The sequence below is a fragment of the Papaver somniferum genome, chromosome 7 (genome assembly GCF_003573695.1).
Source record: "Papaver somniferum cultivar HN1 chromosome 7, ASM357369v1, whole genome shotgun sequence".
Classification (NCBI taxonomy): Eukaryota; Viridiplantae; Streptophyta; class Magnoliopsida; order Ranunculales; family Papaveraceae; genus Papaver; species Papaver somniferum.
In genome coordinates this window covers 189366967-189382957 of record NC_039364.1, presented here as the reverse complement: position 1 = coordinate 189382957, position 15991 = coordinate 189366967, and positions in this window count along the sequence as shown.

Sequence of the window (15991 nt, the reverse complement as noted above, 5' to 3'; positions counted from 1 at the left end):
AGCTGAATAAGGATGAGAAAAATCCACGAAATGTGCGTATTTTGACAGTCGATCTACCACCACTAATATACTTGTCTTTCGGTTAGATGCAGGAAACCCATACACAAAATCCAATCCTGGAGGAGCTATGGATTCAGCTTTGTTTCGTTGGCAAGTATCACAACAAGCAATGCAATCCTTAACTGCTTTTTTCATCCCTGGACAATAAAAATTCTGCTGAAGACACTTGTAAGTTCATAAATAACCAGAATGTCCTCATGTTGGTGATGAATGAAACTCATTGAGAAGCTTATTGCACCATAAAGAAGTAGATACGACTGCAACTCTGTTCTTGTAACGAAGAACATTATCTGTGTAAGACCATGGAGGCTTACAATCTGGTTGAGCACGTAACTTAGAAATAATATCACTGAACTCAATGTCATTATGATATTCTGTAATGATGTCAGTAAGGCTAGAAAATATTGGAGAAGTAATTTCCATAAGTTGCGAATCATTAATACGAGATAATGCATCAGCTGCCAAATTTGTTGCACCTGATCTATAAATAATCTCGTAAATCATAACCAAGAAGTTTGGACAACCACTTTTGCTGCTCCATTGAACTAATTCTTTTTTATAAGAAATACTTCAGACTACGATGGTCTGTCTAAATCTTAAAATGTCGACCCATTAAATATGGCCGCCATTTGATAACTGCATTAACAATGGTTAACATCTCTTTATCATAAACTGAGAGAGTTAAATTTTTACCTGAAAGTGGCTTATTATAGTAATAGGTCTATTCTGTTGAATACGGACAGCTCCCAATCCGTTACCTGAAGCGTCACATTCAATGCCAAATTCCTTGGAAAAATCAGGAAGTGCTAGCACTAGTGTGCTAGTTAAGGCTGTCTTGAGCTTATTAAATGCATCTGTAGCAGCTGTAGTCCAATGAAATGCATCATGCTTCAATAACTGAGTCAGTGGAGCACTAATCTTACCATAATCTCTGACAAACTTATGGTAATAGCCTGCTAACCCCAAAAAACCACACAAACCTTTGACAGTAGATGGAATAGGCCAGTTCACAATGCAAGAGATTTTATCAGTTTCAACCGAAACACCATTAGAAGATACTGAGTGCCCTAAATAACTGATTGTAGTTTTAGCAAAGTCACACTTAGAATTCTTCAGATATAGCTTATGTGTGCGCAGAATTTCAAAAACAAGCTTCAAATGTGTAAGATGGTATGTGAGAGATTTGCTGTAGACAAGTATGTCGTCAAAGAAAACCAACACAAACTTTCGAAGATAGGGTCTAAGAACATCATTCATGAGACTCTGAAAAGTTGCAGGGGCATTTGATAATCCAAATAGCATTACCAAGAACTCATAGTGACCATCGTGAGTTCTAAATGCTGTTTTATGCACATCATCTTCATGCACACGTAATTGGTGATAAGCGAATCGCATATCCACCTTAGAAAACACAGTTGCTCCATGAAGTTCATCAAGAAGCTCATATACTACCGGAATAGGAAACCTATCCTTAACAGTAACCTTGTTTAATGCCCTGTAATCAACACACATTCTCCATGAACCATCTTTCTTACGAACTAGTAAGACTGGAGAAGAGAAAGGACTAGAACTAGGCCTAATAAAACCTGTTGCTTTCAATTCAGAAACAATTTTTTCTATTTCAGCTTTCTGAAAATACGAGTATCGATAGGGTCTTACATTTACGGGTGCAGTATTTGGTAGTAATGAAATTCGATGGTCTTGTTCCCGTGAAGGTGTCAAAGATGAAGGAGATGCAAATAAGTCAGAAAAACTTGAGACTAATTTCGAGACTGCAGTAGGTACCTGAGGATTGTCTGATGCTGAAGTAGAAGTTGCAACCAATTGGATTAGAAAACCATGGGAAGTATAATCAAATTTTTTTTTGCATTGGAGTGCTGTCTAATATCATAACAGATGCTGAACTATTTCCAACCAAAAGATGCTCATGCTCACCAGATTTAAATTGCATATGTAGTTTCTCAAAATCCCAAGTGATATTGCCTAAGGTTCGTAGCCACTGAACCCCTAATACAGCATCACAACCACTCGCTGCCAGTAAAAAATTCAGTAGTAAACTGATAATCTTGTAACTTGATGGATATATCAGAACAAGAACCTTGAGTTTGTAATACTCCACCATTACCTACCAAAACTTTCATGGTAGTGTTGTCAGATTGAGCTAAAAATCCACATTGCTTTGCAATAGTTGGATGTAAGAAGTTATGAGTCGAGCCAGAGTCAATGAGAACTGTGATTGACTTCCCTTTAATGTATCCTGTAACTCTCATAGTATTAGGAAAAGAAGAACCTTTGAGTGCATGAATATAAATTGTAGGTTATGTACTTGATTGAGTAACCTCTTCAATGACATCATTGGTGTCCAGATTGTCTTCATTAGCATAGTCATTGACAACCTCGGTGATTAAAGGAGCCATATCCAATAATAATAGTCTGGGTTTAACACATAAATGCCCAGGCTTATATGTTTCATCGCAATTAAAGTATAAGCCTTTATCACGACGCTCTTTCTGTTCCTCCAATGATAATTTCTTGACCCCTGTCGGAATAGTATTTTTCTTGAATGATGGACTAGTAGAATTGAATACTTGTCTAAAAGGATTTGGTCGAGCCATAGTTTTGTAGAAAGAAGTGGTAAGCAACACATCTTCCTGTTTAATAGCTTTTTTGAAAGATATAGATAAAGTTTGAGGTTCAAACACTTCTACAACAGATTGTATCTCAGGTTTCAAGGATCGGATAATGAGATCAATGATATGGTCTTCTGGTAAATCAGTAACAAAATTCAGGATGTTCTCAAACTCGGTAATATGCTCACGTACTGAGCCTTTTTGAGATATTGTAGACAATGCCAGACGTGGGTTTGCAAATTTTTTATCAGCAAATCGATCACGAAGAAGGGAACAAAAGTGCAGCCAAGTTGGATTATTTACCTTATTTTGAACCCACCTATACCAAGAATTAGCTTCACCCTTGAAGTGAGCTGTAGCAATTGAATTTTTTAGCCCTTCAACAGTGTTGTGTAGACGAAAATATTGATCTGCCTGGAAAATCCACCCTGCTGGATCTGTCCCTTCAAAGTTGGAAATTTCAAATTGATGGGTGTTGCACGAATACCCGAAAGAGCATCTGGAGAACCTAAAATACCATTGCCATTAGAGCCATTATTTCCAGTCGTACCATTACTACCATTGGCACCATTGCTGCCATTTGATCCACCAAATCCAGGAGGTGTATTTAGGGGAAAACGCGCGAGAAGGAGTGATGCCATGTTACGAGTGATAGTATCAGCAAGAGTTGTGGTATCTTGTCTGTTCTATTGCATCACAATATTCATCTCTTGTCTATGATTCTCTAAAATAGATTGCAAGCTTGTATTATGCAAAGTTTGCATTCTTGTCATAAGTGCGTCAATAACAACTTCTCTTGATTGTTCTTCATGGTCGTTGGTTTCAATAACAATCGCCATAAAGTCTTTAACAGTTGTGTCCAAGGTTTTCATCATGGCTGTAAGCTGATTAACTTCCTCAGTAAGTGTCATGATTGCGAGCGGAAGAGAAAAACAATTTAGGGTTATTTTTGAGAAAGATCAAACCTGCTCTGATGACAGATGTTATGATCCTGAACCTAGGTAAGGGTTTGAACTTAGAGTTTTTGAATGAAACGTGAGAATAAGAAGATTAAAGAAGGAAGTGAATAAGTCAGAAGAAGAAGATTGAAGAAAATAATTGTATTCTATGCCTGGATGTTTACAGGACTCAGATATATATAGTTGTTGTGACTTCCTAAACAAGAACGTAGCCGACTTCTAACAATAAATCTAACTACTTCATTAAGATTAAACTAAATAAGGAAATCATATGAAAGGAAATAACGTGTAGAGGTGTTGGTGTCACAACAGTTATTGATTTAGTCAGTAAGTTCAAGAAGGCTACACTAGAATTAGGAGATGTCAATGAAATTGAAGTTATTAAGAGCAACAACAAAGAAGATGAGACAGAAGACAAATGGGAATCTAGTGCTATCGGCAAAGTCAATATTGAAGGCAGAATGAGTTATGATGCTGTGGAAAAGGGGATTACTTTCACTCGGCCTTTCTTAACTCTGGAAAATTTAAGGATCATAGAAGTTGAGCCGAATATTTTCATCTTCAAGTTCAACCAATGGGAGCTGCTCAATAAAGTAATCGAAGAAAGACCCTGGGGAATAAACAAACATCTTCTTGTGGTGCATGATTACATCCCAGGAATGATCTATACTGAGAAGCATTGGGGTTTTCAACTTTTTTGGCTTCAACTCAAGTATTTACTGCCAGAACACATGAATGTTAAATCTGTGACAAAAATTGCTCAGGTTATGGGAGAAGTCATTGCTATTGAACCTGAGGACGCAATCCCTATTGGAAGCGACCCTGTCAAATTCTATGTTAATGTTGACCTGTCTATGCCTATGAGAAGAGGTGTGAAATGCTCTACAAATGCTGGGGTCACCAAATGGCAGCAATATTTCTTCGAACGTCAACCCAAAGGAATCTGCAAAGAGTGATATATCATTAATCACTCTAAGGATGCTTGTAAGGCTGCTGCTAATTTTCTGAAAAAGGCTCATGAAAAACCTTATTTTGTTGGCAAGATGAATAACATACGCAAAATCATTAATGTTGTTATGCCTATTACTGAAATATCCTCAACAAAAGCTCCAACAGTTAAGAAGAACCCAAAAAAGTTTGTCAAGTCAACCAGCTTTGTTCCTCTAAAGGATGGTGAAGTTTTCAACTTTAACTCTCTTCTCAATGCTGAAGGGATTATCATAGAAGAAGAAAGAAGATTAGGTAAAAGGCATAGGGTAGGTGAAACAACAACTAAAAGCTCTCCAGCTATTGAAACTGATTCTCAAAGTACTATGCTGAATCCAGTTCAAACCTCTATGGATACTCAACTGATCGCAAATGGAGTTAATCCCACAGTGCAGACACATAAGGGGAATCAGGTAACAATTTTATTCAAAAATCCTTACGTCAAAACCTTTGCTTCTACTATTTCCATTCTCAGTTCAAACTCATTTCATACAATTAATTGTGTTAAACATTTTTCTTACTCTACTCTAATTAATACTAGAACCTACAATGTGACTTTTAAACATATTTTTAGATACTTTCTGTAGATGGTGGATTTTCGACAAAGGCTAAAATCGTAAACTCGTAATTATACGAAGCTCTGATTCAGCAATCAGACGTGAGTATCGAGACACGACTCTCTCATCGAATTCTCAACGGAGAGTACTTTCTCTCAGAGTACGTGTAGATATGTAGTCTCACGACTGGACAACGGCATATCTCATGAATACTGAACACTTTCAGTGATTATTTCTATATAGTATCACGAGATGGACGGCTCCTAGACAGCTTGCTCTGCTAGTATAGAGCTAACGTCTTCAGAAACAAACAATGAGTTTACCCTGACTATATAAAGGATATGACTTACCGACAAGCTCATATCGGGATAATTAATGCTCCTAGACAGCTTGCTCTGCTAGTATAGAGCCACAAAGTTAATTATTACTAATTACAATTGCTCTTATTCCATGGTCGAATCCACGACTGGTCCCATGGAACGGAAATAAACAATTGTTCTGATTCTATGATCGAATCCACAACTTGATCTCATAGAATAGCAATAACTATATTATCTCATTACTCCGATTTCATGATCGAATCCACAACTGGTCTCATAAATAGTAATAGATAAATCTTAATCACTCTGATTCTATGTTCGAATTTACGATCCCATGGAATGATAATGTTCACTTTATTATTCTGAATTCGTAGTCGAATCCTCAACAGATCCTATGAATTAATAATAAACATCTTATTGCTCAGTTTTGTGAATTATTCTCCACCGAATTCCACAATTAGTAATAAATAATCAATAAACGGGCGTCTGAGCTACCTCTAAGTAATCCCCGATTCAAATGGTGAAGGTGTATTCAACGACGATACACTAACCGTCACCGCACGAACGAGTATTTCAAAAATACAACGAAACGATGAACCTACGCAAAATAGAGAAGAAAATAATAAATAATTAAAAATATTGACCAGGGTGCTGGGAGCACGGACACACGACTGACCGACCGTGTCGTGGTCAATCCCACGCCAGTTTTATATTTTTAATGCATTTTTATTATTTTCCATGATTTGATGAAAATTCTCTCATTTTATCAAATCTCCTTCGTCTCGAGGAAACTCCTCGGTTTCATGGTACTTCCATAAATCCATAAAAAATAATATAAAATTAAGGAAAGGAGTGTGGGGCGTGACCATTGGCCAACCGGCCATGCCTTGGTCCCAACCGGCCCCACACCCCATGGTTCCTTACTATTTTATTATTATTATTATTATTATTATTATTATTATTATTATTTCTCTAATTTCATGAAAAACTCCTTGATTTCATGGTATTTTTGCACAAATCATCAAATAATAATAAAATAAAATAAATTATGAAAACTTGTGGGACCGGGCCTTGGCCGGCCGGCCATGCCCTAGTCGGTCCCACACGCCCCTTTGTTTTATTATTTTATTATTAGTTTTCCTTGAATTCATCAAATTCCTTGATTTCATGGTATTTCTCTCAAATTAGGAAAAATTCCCTCAATTCATCAAAAATACATGAAAAATACACAAAAATTAGGGAAACTCGTGGGACCGGGCCCAAGCCGGCCGATCATGCCTTCCACGGTCCCACACGCCCTTGTTTTTATTATTTTAATATTTTTTGCTTCCTTGAACTCATGAAAACTTCTTCAATTCATGGAAACTCCCTAAATTCATCAAATTTCTCAAAATTCATGAATTTTTCATAAAATCATCAAAATATTATAAAATTAAGGAAAAGGCACCACGGGACCGTGGTCACGACCGTCCAACCATGCCTTGACCACGGCGGTCCCACGCCTCCTCATTCCTTATTTTATAATTATTTTTCATCATCTCATGGTGTTTTCCTTAGTTTCGTCGAAACCCTAATTTTGGCATATTTTCTCGAATGGATGCTCAATTGCACGCCAGAAAATATCAAAATTCTCAGGACTGAGATGCGGACGCCTTGGGGACACGAGCACGCTATCTTGACCGACCAAGATTGGATCTTTGGCTCACGGAAGCCGGTCCCATCAATTTTCACAGTTTTGACCTAATTTGCACAATTGCTCGTATTAGGTCCAAAACTCTTCCAAACACTTTGGATTTTCATGAAGTGATCGTCAGGCGGTCACGTGGAAACCCAGGGCCGGTTTCATGACTCCATGGTCGGTCCCTCGCCTCGTCATAATTAATTAGGTTTTCCCGCCTAAGGCTCAGACGAGCATTTTGAATAAATGATTAAGCCAGCATTTAATCATTCTTCCACCAACAAATCGTCAACTCTTCAAGAGTTCTTCGTATTTGCTCACGTGAGCATATGGACACTACATGGTTGATCCACGGTCCCATGTAGTCGCTCCCTCCTTCGTCCCATGGTTGAAATTCTGACGAACCATGAATTGATCATCAATTGATCAAATTAGGGTTTCTGAATCCAAGGATCATCATTCCAGATCCCAACCTTAATAATTTTACGATGACCTCATGGTCATTAATTTTATTAATTATGCTCGGTTCAACGACCAGTATTCTAATTAATATTTTTGGTACGCTTCCAATAATCCATCAGATGAGCAACACATGCTCAGACGATCAAGTATTCAACAATTCATCACATGAGCAACACTTGCTCAGATGATAAATATTTGCTCAAACCAAGGGATATTGGTTCAACAACCAATATTCAACGATCCATCGAATGAGCAATACTTGCTCACTTCATCGTAAGAACTATACCTCTGTCTCATGACATGTTCAACTCAGCAATTACATGGACTCATCTTCCCATCAAACCACGAAGTCATCAATTGACTAACAAACCACGAGACGTCAATCGTGTCACTTGGGGGATATCACTTAGGGTTTTGGTCTGGCGGTCTACGGCAAACACACAATGGAATGTGAGCAAGTCGTGCAATCAGTTGAAGGAATTCACGAGGTAGTGGATGGAAAATCGACCAAGTCTCCACACGTTGAGCAACTGGTTTCAAACACGATCTCCACTTCCCCACTCCTTGATTCCATCAACTGTCACACTTCATGGAATCATGGTGTCTACAATTCCAGCAACATAAATAAGTCTCTGAATCATGATTGAATCATCAGCATCAATAGTATCATCAATCTCACGTCTCATCGACAACACGAGATCATCAACTCATCAATTGAGCAACTACTCTCAATTGAGAAATTTCAATCATTCAGAGCTTATCATATTCAGAACTCACACACCCACAATCTTTGATTATCATTGATTCCACACATTTCCCAGCTTCCCTCCTACAGATCAACCCATCCTCTCTTGTGACCGAATTTACTCTGGAACGGTCATTTTCTTGATTTAGGCCGGAGTACTACAGATTGATCTCTCGAATCTAAATCACCCCCTTTGCAGCGGTGCATCTATGTGAGGTTTAACATTTCGCTCGGTTCGAGGAGTCTCCTCCATACGGTCGTCTCCTCAATTCTTTAAAAACCAGCAAATCGTTTTTCCCCATCTACAGATTGGCGACCACAGTGGGAGATCATTCTCTCGGTTGCAATCTCACAATTTCACAAGATGGTTGATCTCAGGTCGGGTTCAGTGACGAATCCAAACACAAACCGTGCTAGCACTAGCAACAACAACAACCAGAATATCCCGGAGACAATTCCGACCTCCAACATTGATGGTGGTGACAGTACTCCTCACGCTGAAGGTCATTCCCTGTCTGGACGACACCCTGAAGAAGTCAGAGGAGATCTACCACCTACCATTGCTGATCTTATCAAAGCGCATGAGACTCTTGCAAAAAATCAGACTGACATGGCTGCTACACAGAAGGAACTGTGTAATTATCTCAAAACTCTTACTGAAAAGATGTCAGAGAAGACTCAAGAGAAGGGAAAGGAGAAAGAGAAATACTCAGACGACGATCCTGAAGTAATTCCAATCCTTACAGTAGAGGACGACGAAGTCCATAAAACTGCTGCAGACAACTCATCAGCGAAGGGATCATCGAATTTCATCACTCGCGAGGATATGGAGCACCTTTTGGAGAACCGTGGAAAAGACAAAACATCACATGTCCATCGTCATCAACCTCCTTATCCTGCCGCTACGCAGAGGATTCCACTCCCCAAAGGTTACGTTTCTCCAACCTTCACCTTATATGATGGAACTGACAATGCTAGGGAACATGTCTCTCGTTTTCTCGAATCCCTGGGAGAACATGAACATAATCATGTCGTTCGTCTCAAGGAATTCTCGAAATCTCTGAAAGGCATAGCATAAACCTGGTATAAAAACATCGCACCAGGGACTATCAACAATTGGGGAGAAATGGTCAACGCATTCTACATGAAATACTTCTTCGTGTCAGAACAGGTCACCCTCTCCGACCTTGGAAGGATGTTTCAGAGGGTCAGTGAAAATCCCAATGATTATGTGAAAAGGTTCAGAGTCCAAGCCCTGGATTGTCATGACCCAAACGTCACGGAGCAACAACTGGTGGACTTGTGCATCAATGACATGCTCCCGGTCTACAGGGCCTTGCTAGAAAACCTTCGATTCCAGACTTTCTCAGAGCTTCACGAAGCCGCGAAGAGGTCGGAAACCATTGCACCCGCTCTTTTGGAAAGAGCAAAGTCTACAAAGACTGAGGATTCAAAATACACTCGAGGAAGCAGGCGTTTGATCAACAAGCAGTACAACCTGCAACCTTCAACAAATGCTGTCGCGGAAGGGAGTAAGCGAAAAGCAGAACCACAACACAAGCAGACTTCCTCCACCCTTTCAAAGGCACACAAGAAGGAGAATTCGAAAATCCCTCCTCAGCATACGGAAGATACAGAAGCACCTGATTTTCCCTGTTCAATGGAAGAAGTTAATGAACTACTCGATGCCTGGATTCAAGATGGTGCAATCAAATTACCTTATGTCAAGAAGGAACCAACTGAAGAGGCCATGGAAAATCCTCGGTATTGTTGTTTCCATAGATACGTCAGCCATCCCACAAGTGATTGCAAAATTTTGAAGCGCATATTCAAGGAAAGGTCGAATCAGGAGAGCTCAACCTGGGGACTGAGGGAGTGCACAAAAACCCCCTCTCAATCAGAACTTTTACCATCTCTGAACCTCCTGTCAAGGAAGCGGTTCAATCTCTGATCGAACATGTCTGCGAGTTGTTGTATCTTTCGAAAGCTCAAAGGAAAGACATGTTTGCTGCACTGAACCATGTCGTGTCCGGAAAACGTCTGCTGATCCAAGAAACCACCACCGAATCTTCATCCACCGACGAAGAAATGTATGACTAGGGACTGCTCACCACAGTGCACATTAAAGGAAATTAGTTCAAAAAGGCGTTCGTCGATGTTGGTACCGCTGTCAACATCATCCCTTTGAAAACTCTCAGAGCTGCCGGTATTACTCGACAGGAAGCCACACACGCTCCCATATCAATTAGAGACCACAAAGGGATCTCCAGAGAAGCATACGGCTTCATCACTCTCAAAGTTACAGAAAGATTGATCTGCACTGAGGTCAAGTTTTTCATAATTCAGGAAGACCCTGGGTACGACATGGTCCTTGGAAGAACTTGGATTCATGCCGGAAGGATAACGATGCCTTCAACACATCCTGTCATCGACAAGGATTCCGAGTCGGAAGACGAAGCAGAGGACGCACCACCGTTTGAGCATCTGGAAGAAGTAAAAACTTTGATGGGACTTACGCAGGAACTTGGAGAAAATTCGCACACCTTTGTCAGAAGGTTTCGAGCTCAGGAAAGTCTTATTCCTCCTCATGCTCTAATATTACCAATATTCAAATACGCTACTATGGTCCAGGGACTTCTCCCCATGAACAATTTAGCAGTCATAAAAAGCTATGAGTGTGTAACTTCACCTCAGCAATATTACACTCAATGGTTGGGTTCAGGACTTCTTCAAATCGGTCACTCCATCGAGAGGTTTATTGCTGAAGACCTGGCTAAGCATGATCAACACTACGCTGGATACTCTCTTCCGCGTGAGTGTCCATATGTGCCACAGTCGCGGAATTCCGTCAAACAGGGAATTCCGAATCAACGGAAGATATTCAAGGCACGATCGACCAAGCCTAACAAGTTTCATGAAGGGGACCTGGATCTCAAAGCAGTTCAGCGCGGTCTTCATTTTACAAGGAACTCCAATTGGAAAGGACCATTCATGGTCGCTAAGTCCGTGGCCGGAGGATACTACAAATTGATCAACACAGATGGCAAAACCCTACCAGTAATTCACGAAAATTGGCTCAAGGCGTTTATCTGAAATTGGACATTTAAGGTATTGGGCGTTCGAAGCATTCATGGCGTTTGGATTTAACATTTAGGATTTTCTTTCATTTGTATTTCAATTCCTCCAAAACATTTGTAATACTTGCAATCAGTATTTGAATTCAGCAATTTATCAAAATTCAGTTCATATTTCGTAAAAGAAAATCTCTATCAAATCTACAAGAAAATCCTTAACCATCAGTCAATCCAAAACCATCTAAATATCAAAACCCAAGTATAAACCTCACATCTCTCAGAAGTTCAAGAGATCAGCAAGAAAAGGCTTTCGCTCATCAGCATCCTTCAATATTTGCAAAGCCGCCCTCTCCTTGTTCAACTCCTCGGTCAGCTTGGAAATCTTGTCCTCCTTCTCCTTCACAGCATCATTGGGAAAGGGTATGTTCTTCTAACATGAATCCTTGATAACGTTTATTTGCTTACGAAGCCATTTCGCGTTGAGGCCAAGTCTTTCTGAATTCTCCAAGTTAAACTCCCAATCAAAGAGTATATCTGGAGTCACGATATTCCTGGGTCTCGTATGCATATCACTCACGACACGCAAGATAACGCCTACTTGCATGGTTAAAGCATAAGCATGCCCATGGTTCCTGTCAACGATCATGTGGCCAAACTTATTCCATATCGCCTCGTACAAGCGTGCATATCCAATGGGAACGCTGAATCCACCGACCAGTTCATGATACGGGAGTGAAGTATTAAAGGGAGGATCGAAAGCAACCCCTTCAGTTGGATATTCACTATTATACGGTTCTCAGTCACTGGAGCAGCTTTCACGACCAAAGCAACAGTTCCTTCGGTATTCTCTGCTGCTATCTCGGTTTCTTCTATCACTGAGGCAACAACCATCTGGTTTTCCATAACATCAGCAGCGACCTTCTCATGGCCTCTAAGTGTAGGGATGGCTGCCTCTTCATCAATAACTTCGGAAGGGTTAGAGTTATCATCATTGGCTCCAGTATCCTCAACTTCGTTATTTAGCACCTAACACGAAGATTACATGAGGTTAGAGTCACGAAGCCAAAGGAGATTATGCATACCCACAAGGCAATATCATCAAAGTTCATCATACTACATTCAAGGCACGAGAAAATAACATGAAAGCCATGAAAACACATTTTACGATGAGTCCGTCTGAAGAAACTGAACTCTTCCCTGTACTAAGAGACGAACTGGGACAAATATACAAGGAACCTGAGAATGTGTCATATTCCATTCTCTTTATATGGATGTCCTCTATGACATGTCAAAATTTCATGACAATCCGATGAACGAGCGAATAGATGTGGCCAAAATATCAAGTGATGTGCATTCTGAAAAAGTTCTGGAAGTCTCCTGGAAGTTTACTATTTCTCCCTTTTCAGGCTCTGAACGTGATCAAAACTTAAAAATCTTCTTCTATAAAGCTTGGAAATTTTCCGGGATTGAATTTGCACATGCATATCATCAAAATCCGACTCCGGACGAAGATTCTACAGCGTTTTTACTAAAAGCTGGGTTCTGAATTTTCCGACGACGAAATTCGACTAAGTTTTCATATATTCACATGGGTTCTCATTTATTCATTCACAAGTAAGCACTTTTATACTTCTATGAAGAATATACAAGATATATATATACTTACTTGAGGAGTCTCCAAAGTGTCCAAGGGGTTAGAATCGTCCACATCAACGACAAGAGGAACATCACTTCCATCCGGCTCCGAATCTTGGGAATTACCTCCATTATCATTCCCAGAGGATGATTGAGTTCCAGAATTCTCCATCTCCATGACGACATCCTCCTGTACACGTCCTTTACAATCAATATTTTCATCTATGAAGCACTACATTTGAACATGTGAAGAAATACTTACAGTCTCTTCGTCACTCAAATCAGCGATTGCTTGTTCAGTAGCAGAAAATTGAAGACCTTCAAGACTTGATGGAGTAAAATTCTGCAACAAAATTAACAACATTGACTTCATGATTCTAATGTTAATGGAAATGAAAGTCACGGTGAGAAATATTGGGAACTCACCAAAGAACGAACTGGGGACTTCACGATATTAGGTAACAACTTATAACTTTTGTTCCTTCCTTCTCCGCTGTGAACAACTTCTCCAATATCTGAAAAATATGCATGGATTCGAGGTCTTACGCTACAACCGTCCTGTAAAGAATTCAATAACATGATCAGAATACAGTTACCATGGTTTCATAAAAGACATGTGGAGAACCTTACTTGAGAACATCCTGGAGATAATTTTCGTTTATCACCAGAAAGGTACTTCAGTCTTGGTCGACCAAAGATCATCTCAGCAGATGGAGGAATCTTCACTGGAGGCTGACTAACTGTCACGAATTCATGCAATCTCTCGAATTGTTGATGCCATAATTCTATATAACCTGGGGTTACATATGCAAATCTATGAGAACCAGGAAACCAGTAACTACTCCCTTCCACGTGAGTGTGATCTAAAACGAGACGCAAGCTGATTAACTGATGGTTTCCTTCTCCGGATAGTTGGAACACATTGATCCATACCCATTTGTCGAGCCGCCCTATCAATGTTGTATTCTTCTACGGCCCACTCTCCATGCATAACGGATAACAAGTGACCAGGAGTATAGCTCAACATGAAGGATCTCTCACCATCATTCGGGTTCACACCAGATTTCAGAGTCGTGCTCTCTAGTATTGAAAGTCGACATAATCAGGAACCGACACCCACGGACGAAAGTCGAACTCGATTCTTCATCCAACACATCAATGAGGCGTGCTTTAGACCGAGGCTGCTTTGTAGACCAACGCATGATTCGGGCATTATCTTTCTCGGCGAAGATGTGACGGGCATCAGTATTTGGTCCTTGCAGGATATTACGTGGGATAGGTGCATAATTCTTGAAGTGCTCCCACATCAAAGCTTGAAGAAACATTGTGTTAACATAACACTCAATCTTCATGAAGCCATTCGACACGCTGGAATATAACACCAAGGAGTCTAAGTTAGAATACAAGGAACCCAGGAATAAGCTACCTATTGGGAGTTGCTCACCTTGAGCCATATTAATAGCAAAAGGGATTACTAAAGGCTTCAACAAATGTCCACTGTCTTCGAATATGTCTCTGGATAACCATAAGCATAAGAAAGCGGCAATAGGTAACATACCGGTGATGGGACTATCAGAAACTTCATCTCTTGGCCACCAACGTGTCAACCAATGGGCATAAAAACCTTTACTACCAGACGCCTTGTTCACTTCTTCCATCGCAGCTGTCAGAGTGTCAAAAACCACTTTTTCCTCATCCGAAATACCTCCAGAGAAATTACCTGTAATCGGGAGGTGCATCAAAGCAGCCACATCTTCTAAGGTAACAGTAAATTATCCCCATCTACATATGAAGGTGTGAGTGGGAACACACCAACGAGCCAACAAAGCCGCGATACTTTCCACATCATGATTAATAGACAAGTCTCCAGAAGCTTGAATAACTGTCGTAACTTGTGCCTGGTTGAGCATAGCCCTGACATGAGGGAAGCCCAACATATGCCTCGCCCATCCAGAATTTTTTTCCAAAGGGCGTCGAGAAAGCTTAAACTATATGGTTGATGCAAGGAAAAGCCCTCGTTCGAGACAAAGCCGTATTACCATCTTCGGGGTCACCAATTTCTTCTGAGTCACAGTCCTAGGGTTGATCAGAAGACGATATACTGGGGATTTGAGATATGCTTCAGCTCCTTTCGGATCCTCCTCAAAGAATGTGTCGTCTATATTCAGAATGTTCTTCACGCCAGTGGCATCCTCCTCTTCCTCACCAATGGAAGTCTCGTCCATGCATGCGTCATCCTTGGAGATGTCATCATCAGTATGCGATTCGTCCCTTGAAGTATCGTTGGCTGGGGAATTGGTCATTTTGCTAAAAACAACTGCAAAGCCACATTACATTCTACTTCAGTATGCTGTCCAGACACGAATCAAGGAAATACGGCAAAAATGGTAACTCCTAACTCTTACCTTTTGTGCTTCCACTAACAATAGTGATAGTAACGGTAGAGTTAACACCTCAAAATCGTTCGTCTCTTCGAAAACTTCAAAAACGAACGAAACTTTATTAATTTGGAAAATGATTTTTCATAAAATCACGGACACAATTTTCGTAATGTGAACATTCACACAACTGACCTATGAAGCTTACAAAAATAAAATATTTCATCATAAATATATTGTCTATCTTCGAAGGTTCCTCAAAACCCACGTTTCTGGTTTTTCGAAAAAACAACAATTAATGCAACTTGCATACATAAATTCTCAAGGATTTTATCTAACGAAAACAAACTCATGAAAATAAAATATATCATCATATTTTGCATAATATATGTCACGGCTGCATATATATATATAAAAAAATAACTATTTTTCCTTCGTATCGTCATTATTTGTCTTTAAAACGAAGGTTTATTTCAAAAAATATTGTGAAAGCTCACATCTCATAC